Source organism: Dermacentor variabilis, chromosome 6, assembly GCF_050947875.1.
Source record: "Dermacentor variabilis isolate Ectoservices chromosome 6, ASM5094787v1, whole genome shotgun sequence".
NCBI lineage: Eukaryota > Metazoa > Arthropoda > Arachnida > Ixodida > Ixodidae > Dermacentor > Dermacentor variabilis.
Window position 1 is genome coordinate 114654533 of NC_134573.1, and position 16784 is coordinate 114671316.

The window sequence follows — 16784 nt, forward strand, 5'->3', positions numbered from 1 at the left end:
TGAACGCCTAAAGAGCACTGCCTTGCTATGCGTGCATTCACTCTGCGAAAGATCGTCTGCTGCGCTCGAGTATCGTAGGCGGCGCCACGGTCGAGGAGCGAGCGTGAAAGAAAGGGGAAACGAGGAGGGTGAAGGCGGAGGAGGAGAGTGTCACTACTTTACGAGGTTTAAAGGGACACTAAAGGTTACCAGAAACTCAAGATAAAGTGGTAGAGCAATGTTCTAGAACGCCTAAGGCGTCAATATAATCGCGAACAGAGCTTTAGTAACCGAGAAATTGAGGTAAATGCATGGCACGATTTGAGGCCCCCCAGCGACATTCCGGTACTAGCCCGATGACGAAAGGACTCCTCATAATTTGTGTTACTAATACTCAACTACTCGTATTAAAAATATCATTTCATTCGATTATGAGACGGAAAAAAATGCTACTTGTCTACGTCTATTCGATTCTAAGAAAAAATAACATTTTGACATTGCCCTTCAGTAATATGGGTGTTCGAAAGGTTTCGTTTTCGCTCGACTCTGCGCCGCGCACGCTTTGGAGTTTCAGTAGTTTCGTTATCGCGTCGTGCTGTGAGGGTTCTGCTGGCTCGCGAAACTTTCATTTGGAACAAGCAGCGAGAATGCCACGTCCTTGTGATGTCGTGGGAAGCCCTCGCTGCTTTCCCGCTTCGGAGAGCCGGTGTCGAGGCCGCCGTCGTAGTACGCAACGACGCCGGCAGTGCGAGCCCTCAGCAGCAGGTCGCGCTCGTCGGTGCTCAAATCGCTAAAGTTGAGCCCACCATCGCGAGCCAATCTGTCGGTGTCAGGGTCCATTGCGACGAGCGTCGAAGTTAGCGTCATAGAATGAAGTACCAGCTTATGGGCGTCTTGCGCTGGAGTTTGAGGTATAGTAGCGGCGCCTGGTGGCGGTGCGGGAAACGACATCTGGGTCGTGCCAGCTTGGGTCGTATTGAGCCCTGGCTGTGGCGAAGCACGTTTCTAGGCCGAGTTTTGCGTCGATTCGCACATTTTTATGCCCTGTTGCGAGTGCGAAAAGGCTCGTCGCTTCTGATAGACCACGCCGACCACGCTGCGAGCTCGCCGCAGCCTATAGTTTAACGAAAACGGACTCTCCGTGTGCCGTGGGACGTAATGTGGGACGTAATTCGTTTCTCCTTCCGCTGGCCACCATACTCCCACTTTCGCTCTGCTGTCGGCTCTGTCTTGGCTCTGTTTCTGGCCGCGCGTTCGCGTTTTGCGCAGAAAAGCCGCAGCGCCGTCTGCGGACGCCGTTCTACTCACCGATGGCGCAACGTCACTATGAGACCATGATGTCAGTACTCCTCGATCGGAGGGCGGGCGATTTGAACTGCGCTAGAGGTACGCGGACGCTTCAGAACGCATTTTCTCTTAAAATAAGTCTCTCCTTGGCACGAAACAAGCGTTTCGAGGTTTCTGTGATGGTATTTCAACAGTCCACGTTGACTTAATAGTAACCTTTAGTGTCCCTTTAAGTACAGTAGTTCAAGGGGCTTTAGGCACCCTAGCTCAATCTCGAGCGAGTCGCAATCTGTCGGAAGCGCCGCCCTTGCGTAAGTATGGGATCACGCGGCGCGCTCCTCATAGGTTTCGCTTACGGCGCTGAATAAAAACATTACGCGGCAGCCTTTCTGGACATTTATGTAGGTACTCTCAAAACGAAGGAAGTTTGACTGTCGATATAATGATCTTGGGCAAACTGAAAGCACAGAATCGTTTACAGACGCTATCTCTTTACCGAATACGTACAGTGAACGCCACTGCGCGCGATCGCCGCGATGGAGTCTCCCGAACCGACTTCTTGCGTGAAAGGCAGGCAAACGCTGAGAGTAAACTATGTGAAATATGTTCTTATAGTAGGCTGTCTATAACCAAATGGGGCATAACAGATTGAAGCCTCAATGCAGCGATCGCACGGGTTCGCGGCGACCGACTGCGCTTCTGCATGCATGTCCGCGCACAATGTTTTGCTTTCGCTGTGAGCGCGTTTTTGCACCGCGCCGTGAGCTTTAGGCCGCAGCATATGAGCATTTGACAGTACACTAGCAACCATTGCTACGTGGACGCTATCAGAACTGTTCAAAAATAATTTCGTTATAGAGACTTCGATGCCTACGGCGACTTTGATGTGCCGTCGCGACGATTCAATCTTTTTCTGTCTTCTAAATTCTTGGACATTTCAATATTTTTTCTCAAGTTGCGTCGCACTGTATGTTTATCGGTCTTCTCAGCGTGCGATTTCCCTTCGCTTCTTTTTCGTAATCCAGTGCATTAATTCATAACACAAACATGACCATATGGCATGCCTTTTTTTTTAATGTGCGTCTTACCGCTCCCTTTCCGTTCCAGTGAACTTGCCAGTATCTAGCATCAACAAGTTCATAGACCAAACTATCATGACATTAGCCGGGAAGCGGGCGAGCGTCTCCGCGCGTTTTCTGCTACTCGCCGAACATCGCACAGTCCCGGCGCCGTAGCAGAAATCTTCCTCGCGTTTGTGCTTGCTGCATACCCGAGTTGTCGCCGATGACAGTCTGCCGGTTCTAAGTTTCGCCAGCCAAGCTTCACGCAACTCCTTGCCCTGCGGCTACATGTGAATAAGGCTGACACCGGGCTCCGTTGCGTACGTCTGGCACTGCGGCACCGAACAGTAGCCTACCATGCTGCACGCCTCCAAAGGCAGCTACTACCTATTATAGTACTTTCAAAAATTGTCAAGCAGACACCTAAGGCGGTAAAGCCTCACCTCTTAATCAGAACCGCGGCGCAGGTGAGACTTTAAACTTTCGTTTTCAGCTCGCTTCGGCGCTTCCGAAGCAGCCGACGCGGTCGCTGTGTCCATGTGATCCCTCATGCCACGTCACGCCGATTGTGGCGCCAGTTTTTCCAGTGGTGGAGCTCGCCCCCAATATGGAGGAAAGCGGGAAGGAAGGCAGCGCGGGATGGGGGAGGGGTGGGGCAGCTTCGACTGCGCCAAGTGCGTGCTTTTTACGACCGCGTGTGGTTGCACGCGCCGTATCTTGAATGGGATCTGCAGACGGCTCACACGTTTGTTAAAGGAGTACTGACACAAAATAAATCCACGTGTTTTTTTTTCTGCTTTAATAAGTAGTTAATGAGCCAGTAATCACGGCACGAAACCTCATTTACTTCAGAGCGCGAAAGCTAATTATTTGCAGTCTTTTTTTGTAGCGACCAGTCGAAGTTTCGGTTCCAGAGAGCAACGAGACGGGACAAACGGGAATGTAAACAAAGTGGTCAAGTGTTCGCAAAAAGCCATGACGTATGCTCTGACGCGCAGCCAGCGTGCGCGACCAACTTTCTGAATATTGTCGTGCGACTGCCGCATCGGTCGGACGACCGCAGCCAATGACAGCGCCGGTAGCGTGGACGTCATGGCCACGTGGTAAACCTGGCAGGGCGGGGCCGGCGAGCGGGCGCCTCGCCGCTCCGATCATGTCTGTTTTTTTTTTCTCTCCCTGGTCGTAACGCGGGCCTCTTTCGCCGCTGACGGCGGCGCATAAATGGGCTACAATTTGTTTCTGACACGAAATAACTTCTAGAATAAAGTGACCTCGAAAGAGCGCGAGTTATAAAACGTTGTGCGAAATAGTAAATCGTTGGCGTGATTTCTACTCGGGCGCGGTAAGCGCAGACGCGCCAGCAATCGTCTGTATACGAAGCGGCTTGCCTGACTGGCCTGCTTACTCATCGCTACTAACGGCACCGGGAAAACTAACCGTATTTTCACTTAAGAGAACATAAATGTTCAGGCATTGATTGTGCTGACGAATTTAGGCGCTTTATTACGAGCTGCGGACGCATCGCAAGGACCCTCGGCCCCGGATAGACGGCCGGCGAGCTAGGCCTACATCGTTTCCCAGCGATCGCAAGCTCGCTTGGCATGCTCGTTTGCTTCTGTCGGCGCCAATGAAATCAAATGTGCTGCAATTTAAGCGTGACATAACTGTGTACACGTTGTGCCGACTAACATAGGCGCTTCGTTATACGAGCTGCAAGCGATCGTGTCACAAGCGCAACCGGTGTCGGATTCGATGGCCCAGCGAGCTATGCCTGCCGGCTCTTGGCCATCGGCGGCTGTCAACGGATCCGATACTGCTAATGCGGCCTTGCGGAAACACGTCTACAGTGCTCGCATAGACCTGTTTATATTGTCATCGTTTGTTTCAAACAAGATAGCTGTGCAAATACGGTTGCTTTCACTTTCTGTTCGAAGTTACGCAGCATTCCGAACTTCCACGCAGGGGCGCCGGTTCTGGGCCCCCGCTCGCTCATTCGTACCATGTGTCCCGAATCGCCGCATGCGGCAAGTCCCACACGACGCGCCGTACTACAGATCGCACGGAAAATCGCGCCATGTGTCTCGCGCTTTAGGCGTGACCAATCAGCGACTCAGATATTGCGGCCGGCGATGGCGAGGACGAACCTCAACAAAACCCTCGCATCGGCCACAATCAATGGTAAGACACACAACAAATCGGCGTTGAACGTTGTGGCAGCGCAGTCAAGCTGATAGTGTGGGAAATATCCCGATAGACACGACAAAAACTGCAGTTGCAGCGACACGGAGGGCGTCCCGCTACAACAGCTAGAATAAGCAACAACGGAGGAGAAGAGCACATGTAAGCCGCATGGCAGCCAACGAGAATTCGTGACGTAGCCACATGACGTAGCGTTTTCTTGGCTATTTACAATCCCGGTTGATGTCAATGACGCGAAGTGCTCTGTTTTGCGGTTGGCTGCGCGCATGTACTTTAAAATTGGTTTTAATGATGTTCTAACGATATTCGCCGCTGATATTTTGTAGACGATGTGTGTGTGACCAACTAAATCGATCTCACAAGTTATCTCGACTTCAGATTTTTGTGTCAGTACTCCTTTAACGCTGTGTTCTCGCCGATCTTGCGTCGAAGCGATAGACCACAGGAAGACCACACTTCGCTCGCTGCCGCTGCCGCGCTTGCTTGCATCAGCGTTTTGACAGCGAGTGTTCGCGCTCATCGAATGGGATGTAATGTTTGCTTATGCTTGCTCACTCCATACTTGTTAATTCCCTTAGTAAGCGAATGCTTCCAAGTTTATACGGCCGTTAAAACTACTGTTCGTATAGCTGTCTACTAATTTGCTATCGCAATCAATGCTTCGCCTTTCGGTCCGAACTGCAACTTTTATTTTCGCGACTGGAACGCTGAAGTGACATATGAGACGTAACATACGGAGTTTATTCACACCTTGAGCGCAAATTACTCCTGTACAAATTATAAATATCCTATTCTTTCCCTTTAAGCAATGTAACACGCAAATTTTTTCGGATTGTACACGACATGTTCCGAGCTTCCCCAATCGCCTTTGGCCCATTTAACTAGAAAAAGCATGAAATTTGATATTTGTTTTAGCTGTTAGAGGAAGCCGTCGCGGAGTGCTGGATACAAATTCGATGTAATAAAATATAGCTATTATGACATTACGATGTCATTTAAGCTCCTGCAATGGCTTTTGGCCGCCGCCGTGCTTGTATAGGGCGTGCCATGAGCCGAAAGACAGAAGGGACAGGAGCATAGCCTCAGAGATTGGTTTTTGTAACGTAAGCAGCAGTCTCTGGCCTTAAAATGTTGACACCTGTACTTGTTTATCTTTTTCGGGTGACCGCTTTTCATCATCTACCAAATGTTATTGCTTAGCGCAGGACGCGCCCGCATGTACCGGAAGTTTCTGGAATGTTATCGGTGGTTCTATCTGCTGTCTGTTGTCATCGAAGCTTGTGTAATCTGATTGCATGTGCAACGCGAATTGTGTAGAACTTTCTGCAAGACACGCGGGCACCAACGATTACTGAAGAACCTTTGATGACTCATGTGTAAAAGCCGACGCACTTGACCGGCAGATCAGCTATCGACGACTACCGACCGTGTTCGCCACTATTGCTGTGCTTTGAGTGTAACTTGCTTTTGTGGGCACAAACAAGCTCGCCCAATAAAAGCTAGTTTCGCCATTTACAGATTTGCCCCTGTATTATTGACCGTCACTACTAAGTGACAATATGACACCATTGTAAGCAAAATAATTTGTAGTAAAATCTAGTTCCAGAGTTTACTACAAACAGAAATGCTCTTCGCCGTCGAAGTCAACACAAGCGGAACCAGGCTTAGAAACAAAATGCGCGTTTTTTGGTCGCATGAAGGATAGCGCAACCTTTGAGGTTCTGCAAAGGTGACTATAAACGTCATATTTGTATACTTTTGGAGCCGTCTTTTTTTTTTATTTTTGCATGCATCTGTAGTTTTTCGTGAGTCAATGCGCGCGTGATCACTATTCTGCTTCTTTGGCTCTGTATACTTTCCTAGTGAGAGAGTGGGAAGCCGATGCATATTGAGTGACGGTGACCACGAAAAGAGAGAAGTCATGTCGTATCTACAACGTGACTGAAGGGGTACACTGCTTTACAGAAAGCGCCATTTTTGTTCTAGCCGACTTAAAAGAACAATGCTAGACTAAAGCTTTATCTTTATTGCGATCAATGTCAACAAATTAGCGGCAGTGAATGGTTGCCATGTTTTACATAGGAACTTCTGTGCCAAAACTTACTCGCACATCTTCTTCCGAGAACGGAGGTGGATGGAAATCATTTAATTAATACATTGCTTCACAAAAATCGCCGTTTTTGTAACAAATAAGCCAGAAGTATGTAGTTCTAGAGTACCGCGCAACGGAGCCGTTGTTTTAGCACTTTATACACAAAAAGCGCGTGTCCCCTGCCTTCAAAAATAATATCCTAATCCTCTGGGAAATGGTGATGTGGGTTCACTTTCCATGTTTAGCACAGGTGGGCAAGTGCCTGGGGTGGGGTGATAACTTCAAATTAAGGGATTTCTTGTGTTTTTAATGGGAACAGAGAGAGACTTGTTGACAGTACGCATTAGCATGGGACAGTCACTAGTCGGCAGTAAAGTTTTCTTTTTCTCTTTATTTTTTTAACAATGCCGGATTCTTACATATGTGTGCGTTTCCCATTAATCGAAAGCTGGGAACATGATCCGCACATGCATACCGCCGCGTTGTTTTTCGCCATTATACCAGACAGTAGCATGAGACGACGAAGCAGCATGTGATTATAGCAGCAAATGCTTTCCCACCATTTAAATAACTCCCACAGGAGATTCTGTGTGTAATTATTTTTCGTATTTCAAGAGCTTTCTATATTCGTGTGTGTGCCTCTCTCTGGTCCCGTATCTTGGTAGTCGCTGGTTCTTTTCGCTTTAAATGGTGTAGAAAGCCGAGAACAAATAAATAGGCATATGAAAAGGAAAGAGAGTGTCTACTTGATAGTGGCGGTGTAGTGACGGCCAAAAAAGTAAACGGACCACGGCTCAGGTGGCCGGAGCCGCTGCGGGGCCACACCGGGGTGCTGCTAACTCGCTCCGCGCGCTGACAACGAGGGTGCCCCGAGTGACGCCAGACTTCGCCCTCATCTTTCACGTGAGGCCTCATCACGCTTAATAAATTTCTAGTGCGACGTTCCGTTGCTCTGCTGCTGACGGTCGCGACGAAGGGGACCGCCGGGTGCGTTGCCGGTAGTCCAGCACATGGCGCTGTCGCAATAGCGTACGGCCGCGGGGCATCAAACCGCGGCACTGAGAAGGAACGAAGAACCGTTCCGACTGTTGTTTTTGTTCACCTCATCTTTCATATTAGTGCATGTCGCCGGCGTCCACCGCTGCTCGATTTCAGGAAACATAACGTAAGTAGTCGCAACGGCTGCTACGGTGACGCGCGCTCCTTCACGCTGGTGCGGTAAGTTACGGGCGCCATGATTGACTGCGGGCACGGCTTTTCTGTCGAAATTACTTTTCCGGTATGGTCTCCAGCAGTGGGCTTAATATTAGCGACGCCTATGAAAACTGCTTTAATTAGCTACTACAATGCGTAGGCCATTATTAAACTTTACAAAAGTATCGTCAGGAAGTGATGATTGGGAAAAAAAATTAAAAATTAAGTTATGGGGTTTTACGTGCCAAAACCACTTTCTGATTATGAGGCATGCCGTAGTGGAGGACTCCGGAAATTTCGACCACCTGGGGTTCTTTAACGTGCACCTAAATCTAAAGTACACGGATGTTTTCGCATTTCGCGCCCATCGAAATGCGGCCGCCGTGGCCAGGATTCGATCCCGCGACCTCGTGCTCAGCAGCCCAACACCATAGCCACTGAGCAACCACGGCGGGTGATGATTGGGAAGACGGATCGTCAAAACTAGTCAGTCGTGAAAGGTTATTCACGGAAGCATTCCGTGGCTTGAAGGGGCCCCAGTGCGACGAAAAGTTGCCGTCAACCGCCATGACTTGGCTTACTCGCCTTGGCATCGAGAGCGCCGCCGCTATAGCTTCGGAAGTCCGCGCAGCGCTTCCCACCCGGTAACTTATCGCGCCGGCGCGAGAGAACGCGGGTCACCGTAGGCGCCGTTGCGGCTACTTGCGTGATGTTGCCTGAAATCGAGCAGCGGTGGATGCCGACGACATCCACTAATATGAAAGATAAGGTGAAGGTAAGCAAACCAAGAATCAAAAACGGGCCTTCGCTCCTTCTCAGTGCCCCGGTTCGATGCCCCGCGGCAGTCCGGTACTGTGCTACAGTACCATGTACTAGACTACCGGCAATGCACGGTCCCCCTCGTGGCGACCGTCAGCAGCAGAGCAACCGAACGATGCAAGCACTAGAAATTTATCAATCGTGATCAGGCCCCGCGTGAGAGTGAGGGCGAAGTCCGGCCATCCGGCGTCACTCGGGGCATACTCGTCGCCAGCGTGCGGAGCGAGTTAGCAGCGCCGCAGCGTGCCCCGCAGCCGCTCCGGTTCTTCTAGCCACCATACCTGAGCCGTGGTCCGTTTACTTGTTTTGGCCGACAGTACCTGCAAAGAAATCCGTGAGTCCTTTTTTTTTTTTTTCGAAAGAACGGGTCTCAGTGAAAGAAGAGCATTCTGTCTGGTTTGGAAGTACAACATGTCGCTGTGTTTCCCAGGCTCGCATGCATGGCTACGAAAACCGAATGTATTTTTACCGCTTTCGGCCCTCAATTACAGCTGCACCCTTTTTGTCAATGAAGGGTCTGGCTTGCACAATACTGGTAGTAAATTTTTCTTCAGTAATTTCAGTTGTGGATGGTGCGGGAGTCATCACGACTTCTCGAAAACCTTAGTGGGCGTTCGTCCGATAACAGCGTGGCTGACGGTATAAAGAAACGTTGGTCTGCTCCGGGCCGTCAGATGCCAAACATGAATCGTGTCGATGACCCGACCGTCGATTTTCAGCGAGCCTGTTCTGGTGAGTCCTCTTAAACTTTTTCTGCAAGGCAGTTTTATTCTGGTTGCCCTAATCATGACTATTGTGTAGGAATTTCTTGCACGCCATGTGTTGTTGAGACAAACGAAAAGTTCCCGGCTCAATAAATATGCGTGTTATGTAAGAAAGACTACAAAGTGGTATTCTTACCGAACTCTACTCGTTGCAGTGTTTTCTGTGGTCGCAAATCAAATTCATCAGACGTAAGACAGGTGCAGGTGTGTTTTAAAAAATGCCACCTATTCTATCACCAGCCAACTGCGCATATCCAAGCAAAAATTAAGCCACACTGCGCTTGTACTCGTAGCTTGAATTAGCCAGCTATGCAGCACTTGTAGGTGAGCGAAGCGATAATGGTACAGACGCAGCAGAATAACCTTACCAAGCTGTCATTGTTGCGCACTTGAGCCAATCCTCGTTGCTCAGGTAAATAAGAATGAAACGCGCAATAATGAAGAAAGCTTTCCAGCGCAGTTATTGTAAGAAATAATGGTGCCTGAACACGGTTTATTAACTGGAAACGGGCCTGCTTCTACGCTTGTAGTTAACCCCGAGGGTGTGCCTGGATTTGACCAGCCTGGGAACCCACATGCCTCCTCTCCTAGTCACTCTGACAAAAGCTCCGCTGAAAAGAGCTGTGGTGACGCGAGTTGTGGGAGTGTGCTCACTCCAGAGTCACCAGATTTCTCGGCAAAGGACTTGGATGTCATCATAGATCCTCAGGAGTATGTCGAATGGTCAAGCGGCGTTGCCGCTACTGCCGACCAAGGAGAGCCTCGAGGCCCAACACCTAAGTTGAGCGAAGTCGTCCAGGGAGACTCCGGGTTGGCCGACTTCTCCGTAGTGGAGGATCGGCCGACTGGCACCATTACAACGCATGGGCCGTCTGGCGTGGACACTGCTACATTGCCGAATACCGCACAAAGGGAATGTGCTCCGCCGTCGATGGCTCAGTACGCGGAACGTCCGTGGCGGGCTCGTCCCCGTAGAGCTCGATGCAGAGCGCTGCGTACAAATCCTATGCGCTGGCAGCCATCAACGATGCTGGAGGTTTGTCTCCTACAACAACAACAACAGAATCACGACACCCAAATGCGAATGGCTGTGTAGAAGACTGCTGTTGCTGGAAGAGCGCCTCGATGAAATCACCGTCTCCAACGAGGTATTCCCGAGACAGCAACGTAAGTGACGAAAGGATTCTACTCCTTTACAATCTGATGAAACATAGGCACGTGTTGTCTCTACATTTTTGCAGCGAAGTTGTTAGTGCGATTAGAAGCGCTTAAAATTGTAATATGCCTGTTTTCACAGTGTTTTAAAGAAGCTGCATCACTAAGAAAATTTATATTGTGTAGACATGTCAGGGATGATATGCAGACAAATTTCGAAATGTATGGTATATTCAGGAGATTAATGATAGATGTTAAGGGGCGCATGAAACGGGCCGTTCAGCAGCGTTATGGGACAAGCTCACGAAGTTTCTCCGCTAACCTGAGAGGGCCAAAGACAAATTTCAAAGCGTATGGGTTACCCGCCGTGGTTGCCTAGTGGCTATGGTGTTGGGCTGCTATAAGCACGAGGTCGCGGCATCGAATCGCGGATCGAATTTCGATGGGGGCGACATGCGAGAACACCCGTGTACTTAGATTTAGGTGCCCGTTAAAGAACCCCTGGTGGTCGAAATTATTCCGGAGCACCCCACTACGGCGTGCCTCATAATCAGATCTTGGTTTTAGTACGTAAACCCGCATATTTTATTTTTTATGTGTTATTTGCCTCCTTCGCAATAAGTTGGCGAGCGCTCCGGATCGCTATGACTTGTTTGGTGAACGGCGCATAAATTAAGCCGGCGGTTTTGGGGAGTTTAGTTTGCTTAACTATTTATGCAATGCCATTTTTTTTTCGTTGATATAGGTCGGCACCCTTGAGCAAAAGAAGCTGAACTCCAACTCGGCTCCAACGTTGCCTCTTGGACCTTGGCTGCGCCAGAACTTTGACCACTTCTCCTGACAAAGCCTACATGTACCTGAGTTTGACCAAAGTAGTGCAGTATATTCTGGCGAATAAAAGAATTGCTTTTTTTTGTTGTTCTTCTACGTGCTCGCTAACTCTGTTCTTTGACGAGCGAGTGGGGCGGAGGCACTGGTTCGCTTTGCATCATCATTAGTAGTCAACGAAATTCACCGGTTGTATAATTTGAGTTAAATGAATGTCTTCTCGCTGTTAGAAAGCTTAAGCGAAATAGTAATAGCTTAGACAATTAACCTCGGTGAGGCAGCGCTGGTAATGCTGATGTGGTTATTATTATTTTAATCGAGTCGTTACAATGTTAACATTCGCCTCTAAAAGGGCACCCTCGCTGAAACGCAAAAAGAAACACGAAGTGGTCGCAAAAGTATCCCAGCGGCTGTCTGCTTGCACAGCCGCTGCAAAGATCACTGTGCCCGCCGTGGTGGCGCATCGACTTTGACGTTGCGCTGCCAAGCCTGAGGGCACGGGTTCAAATTCCAGCTGCTGTAAGCGTATTCCGAGGAGGAGGAAAAACTTTATTTTCTCTAATTGGTTAAAAATTAGCGGTGGCAGATGTGGTCGGCCGTCTTCACGGTCTTCTTCCCCATCTGCACAGGGTCGACGCCCCTATTCCAAGGTACCACTGAGGGTGGCTAGTCGGTGAGCGTGCCTTACTAGTCCATGCTGGACTTTCGGATCGCTGCTGGAGAGCACCCTCTCCCACTGCTCCGCACTCGGGTCTTTTATTTGAAGGAATTGTTGATTCTGAACGCATCCCCATGTAATGTGATATAAGGTGGGCTTGGCGCCGTACCAGGGGCAAATGTCTCTATACTGGGTGGGAAACATCTTGCTTAGTGTGTTCAGATTTGGGTATGTTCCTGTTTGCAGCCTCCTCCAAGAGGTTGCTTCATGCTGATTTAGATTGTGGGGTGGAGGGTATTTGATTCGGACCCCCTTATAGTAATTCAGAATGTCTGAGTTGCTTAGGTTGACTGGTATGGGTTCTCAGGGTCGATGCTCGTGGCCGCTCGGTTTGTGTGCTCTCGAGCTGCCTTGTCCGCCCTTAGGTTCCCTTCTATTCCAGCGTGACCCAGTACCCAGAAAATCGTATGCCTGACTTTGTTGTTAGCCCTGCAGGAGCGGAGGATGTGAAGCGCTCTGCGTCCTATTCTGCCGTTCATTTAATTCCGACACTTACTTGCGAGTCGGTGAGTATTGTTAAAGACCTTTAGGATCGGTAGCGCTCCACTGCCGCTAGAGCTACGGCTATTTCCTGAGCTTCCGTTACCGAGCAGTCCTTCATTGACGCGCTGCTGATCTCTTTGTAGTCCGGGCTTTTACTATCTCAGTTGTCATTATTATGTTTGTGCCTCTTTTCTTGGCGTATACTGCAGCATCTGTGTATACTGTTGTGTTTTTTGTGGCCAGGTACTTTTCGACGTATTTCGCCCTTGTGTCCCTTCGCGCCGTGTGGAGGTTGGGGTCCATATTTTTGGGTAGGGGGCTAACAGTGTATGTTTTCCGATATTCATCAGGAATGCCCTCCGTTCTTTGGGTTTCTTTGATTGATTCCGCGAAGCTTAGCCTTATTAGCAGTTCCCTTCCCGTTTTGGTCTGCTGGAATCTCATGAGCTGTGCGATACTTTGGGCTTCTTTTAGTTCTTCGAAGGTGCTGCTTAAACCAAGTGCCATTAGTTTCTCTGTCGATGTATTGTTCGGCAGGTGAAGTGCTGTTTTGTACGCTTTGCGTAAAATGGTGTCTGCTTCTTGTATTTCCTGTTTGGTGCTGTTGAAGTACGGGAATGAGTATGCGACCCTGCTGAGCACCAGGCTCCCAACCAGCTTAAGTGTGTCTCCTTCTTTCATTCCATATCTCTTTTGTGACACCCGCGTGACCATGCGCGCTATTTGGGTTCTTTACTACTTGAGTGTTTTCAGCGTGTGGGTGCAGCGCTGGTCGGATTGCAATCCACATTCCAAGGATCCCGATTTGTTGGCTTTCCGGTATAAGCTGCCCCTTTAGTCGCATGTTAAGGCTTTCTTTGCTTTTTTTGCCCCGTGTAATTCTCAGAAGCTCGGATTTCTCCGTTGAGCACTCAAGGCCTCTTTACCCGACGTATTCTTCCATGCAAGTGGCTGCTTCTTGCAGATCGCTTTCTTTTTGGCACGGCGAACCTTTAGTGGCCCAGATGGTGATGTCATCTGCATACATGGCGTGTTGTATGCCTTCGATTTTGCTTAGTTTATTCCCTAGGCCAATCATTACGGTGTTAAAGAGTATTCCGATGGGGACGAAAGGGGACAAAATTAGGCCTTTGTGCCACCTTACAGTGGCACGTTAAAGCAGGCCAGGCGGTCAATGTTAATCGGAAGATACCACTACGGCGTGCCTTGAAATCGTATTGTAGTTTTGACGCGTAAAATTCCAGAACGTATTTTTTTTTTATCTGATTCTGTCTCTCGCTGCTCGTGATGCTCGCGCTGTATTTTGAGCGGCAGCGCGGGAATTCGCGGGGTAAATGGGCGACGTGTAGACTGCAATGCTGTTCTGCAGAAACAATCCGACACATACTGATTTTCCCTGGCGGAAACATCATCAAAGATGAGCGTCTTCTGCGCCTATCATTCGAGGCGTCGAACTAAATGTGGTTATAAGACATGATCACTAACGTCTATAATGTGTTTCACACGCCAGCGACAAGGTCTGCAACGTCGAGCTTGAGGTAGGCCTCAATCAGAAGAAGTATGTGAAACAACAGCGAGCACTGTTTATTTCGTTCCGATGTTAAGCACGCTCTTATGACTCGCCTTTTTGAGAAGCGGTGATTCGGGAGCGTGACATCGAGGCACCTTCGTGCACATAGATGCGCAGCCGCATGGTATGTTTTATATTTCCCGTTATTTCTTTATGCAGGGTGTGCCAGCAAATTTTAGGCAAGGAGTTTTAAAATATGCAAATGCCACGTAGCTGGACAGAAGAAAGGTAATATTGTTTGCTGTCGCTTGGAAATACTCGAACTATTTTTATCATTCCACCTAATTAGATAATTAGTCTTAATTATTCAACTTCTCAAATATTAAAATTAGATTAAAAGTTTTAACGAGAAAATTGTAGAACGACATGAAAAACTCCCGTTACAGCTTTCTGTTGCTCAGTACGTGCTACATGAAAGTGTTCTTCCGAGCGTGAAAGATCGCCGCAAATGCCCGCAAGATTGCCGCGCGACTGGCCGCTTGAAGCACTTTAAGTTTATTCACTGGCTTTTTTCGCGCTTGGAAAAACACTTTTATGTAGCACGTATCGAGGAACAGAAAGCTGTATCGGGAGTTTTTCATGTCGCTATACAATTTTCTCATTGACTGTTTTCATCTAATTATATTATTTGATAAGTTGACTAATAAATTAAGATCAAACATATAGTTACGCAGAATGGAAAAAAATAGGTTGAGTATCTCCAAGTGACGTCAAGCAAATATACCTTTGTTCTGTCCAGCTACGTGGCTTTTGCACATGTTTAAACTTTGGCTAAAGTTAGCTGGGGCACCCTATATACCCGAAAATGGAAACGCGCGCTATGTACCTTCCTAGAAATATCTCATTTTGACGTACCTTGGAAGGCTCGACAGCCTATTGATATTATCACAATTGAAACAATATTCAAAAATAAGTACTTTTGAATAACTAATACGACCTCCTAGTGTAAAACTTACTGGTGGTTTCTCAACACGACTCCTAACTACCTGTATTTGGGCTTATTAACGTAGAATAATCCCCCTTGACATTTAAATAAATATATCAGGTCTCGATAGGTGGAACACCTTGTATAGCGCTCTCGTTATCAAAAATAGTTTGGTACGAAGATATGAAAATTGTTAATTTTGCTCTAAGAAGTGCACGCTTGGAGTTTGTCAAAAGAAACAATCATTGTGAAAATACGTGGGGTACCTGACGTAGAGCGATCCGATTTTTCGTTTTTTCTTCTTTACGAATTTATGGTGGCGCACAGTAATAAAGTTTTGTTCATTTGCTGATTGCCGCAGAAAGGCAACCTGACACCACTTGGACGTGAATTCCCGAGTCAGATGACTTAACCACCCCATTTTCGCCATCCTCATCAGTCCATTGTCTGGAATAGCCCACGTGGTTTCGATGGCGGTGCTGAAGTCGACTATAGTATGGTACCGTGACAGGTAATAAATTTGACTCGCGTCTTTGGTACAATTGACCGTGAGCATTTCGAGACAGGCAGCGTGACCATCAGATTTAAATTTGAAGGGGTCGTGAGATTTCGCGAGAGAGGGTGTTTGATTTGCCCTGCACGAAGAGATAGGGCGGCCCATTTCTACTCTCTCTCGTGGCTGTTATTTTTGACCGAGCGCCTATAGTAAATAAAAGGTAGCGTTTTTTGTGTTCACAGTGCGACATGCCTTGACACAGATGGCTTATGACGCATGAGAGTACTCCTATACTGGAGTCTGTAGCTTCCGTATTGTGCGGTTTCCAAGTCACTGTGACGGGAATAATTTATAGTTATTTAACATCCCTCACTGTGTCTCAACATATATATATAGTATTACTTTTTAAAGGGTTGAGATACGAGAGCTGCAGCGCATCTTATGACCTTTATAACTTAGCCGCTGCGACCTTGGTAACGTGTCTAGAGTCCATGGCTGGGTCTCCACCGGCGATGAAGGAATCTGTGGTCAGTTGTAGTAGCGCTTTGCTGTGCGAGAAAAAAAGATTTACCCTTCTGCACAATAGCGTTTTTACATTCGCATATTTGTTTTTCCCTGGGGCTTGTTTGTTGCGTCGCCAGAAGTGCTAAACTGCCAATCGCTGCGAGCGTTTGGCGAGATCTAGCTTGCAAAGGCTCTTTCAGATTGCCCAGTCTGCTATGCAACGTTTTCGCGATGTAATCTCCTGCGGCTGTTCTGCATGAGGAGATATATGGATAAACCTGCGTATTCTTGAAAGCCGTGTTTCGTTTATGATGACGTAAGAAAATACGTGTTCCACTGATATTCCGATATATTTTATTAAAATATTTCGAAAACGCGCTTCGCATTTTACTCATTGTTTGCGGACGCACTGTGTTTTCTGCGCTCATTGGATGCATATTAATTACATTGAACTAGAAAGCTTACTGTCTGCGGTTTCCAATGACACCCGGTATTATTGTCTAGCCTGAAGCGTTACCTGACGGCAATCAAAACAGTGTATGCAAGAAACGGCGTTTTTTTTTCTGTATTAGCCTCCTTTGTACTGCGTTTCCGGTAAAAATGTTCTACACAACAAAATGAAGTTTGCTGTACCTTTAAATGAAATGTTATACAAAGTTTCTATGAAGAGATATTGCGTGTAAAGCATTAAGAAATTTATATACGTGCTA

General features: G+C 47.9%; 1 long non-coding RNA gene across 1 annotated transcript; it reads left to right on the forward strand.

Annotated features, from left to right (window-relative positions):
* The first annotated feature begins 10468 nt into the window (after positions 1 to 10468).
* LOC142584330 (uncharacterized) lies at positions 10469 to 11464 on the forward strand. The gene is made up of 2 exons (XR_012828760.1): positions 10469 to 10562; positions 11296 to 11464. It is a non-coding gene; the product is annotated as an uncharacterized LOC142584330 (long non-coding RNA).
* Positions 11465 to 16784: the final 5320 nt, after the last annotated feature.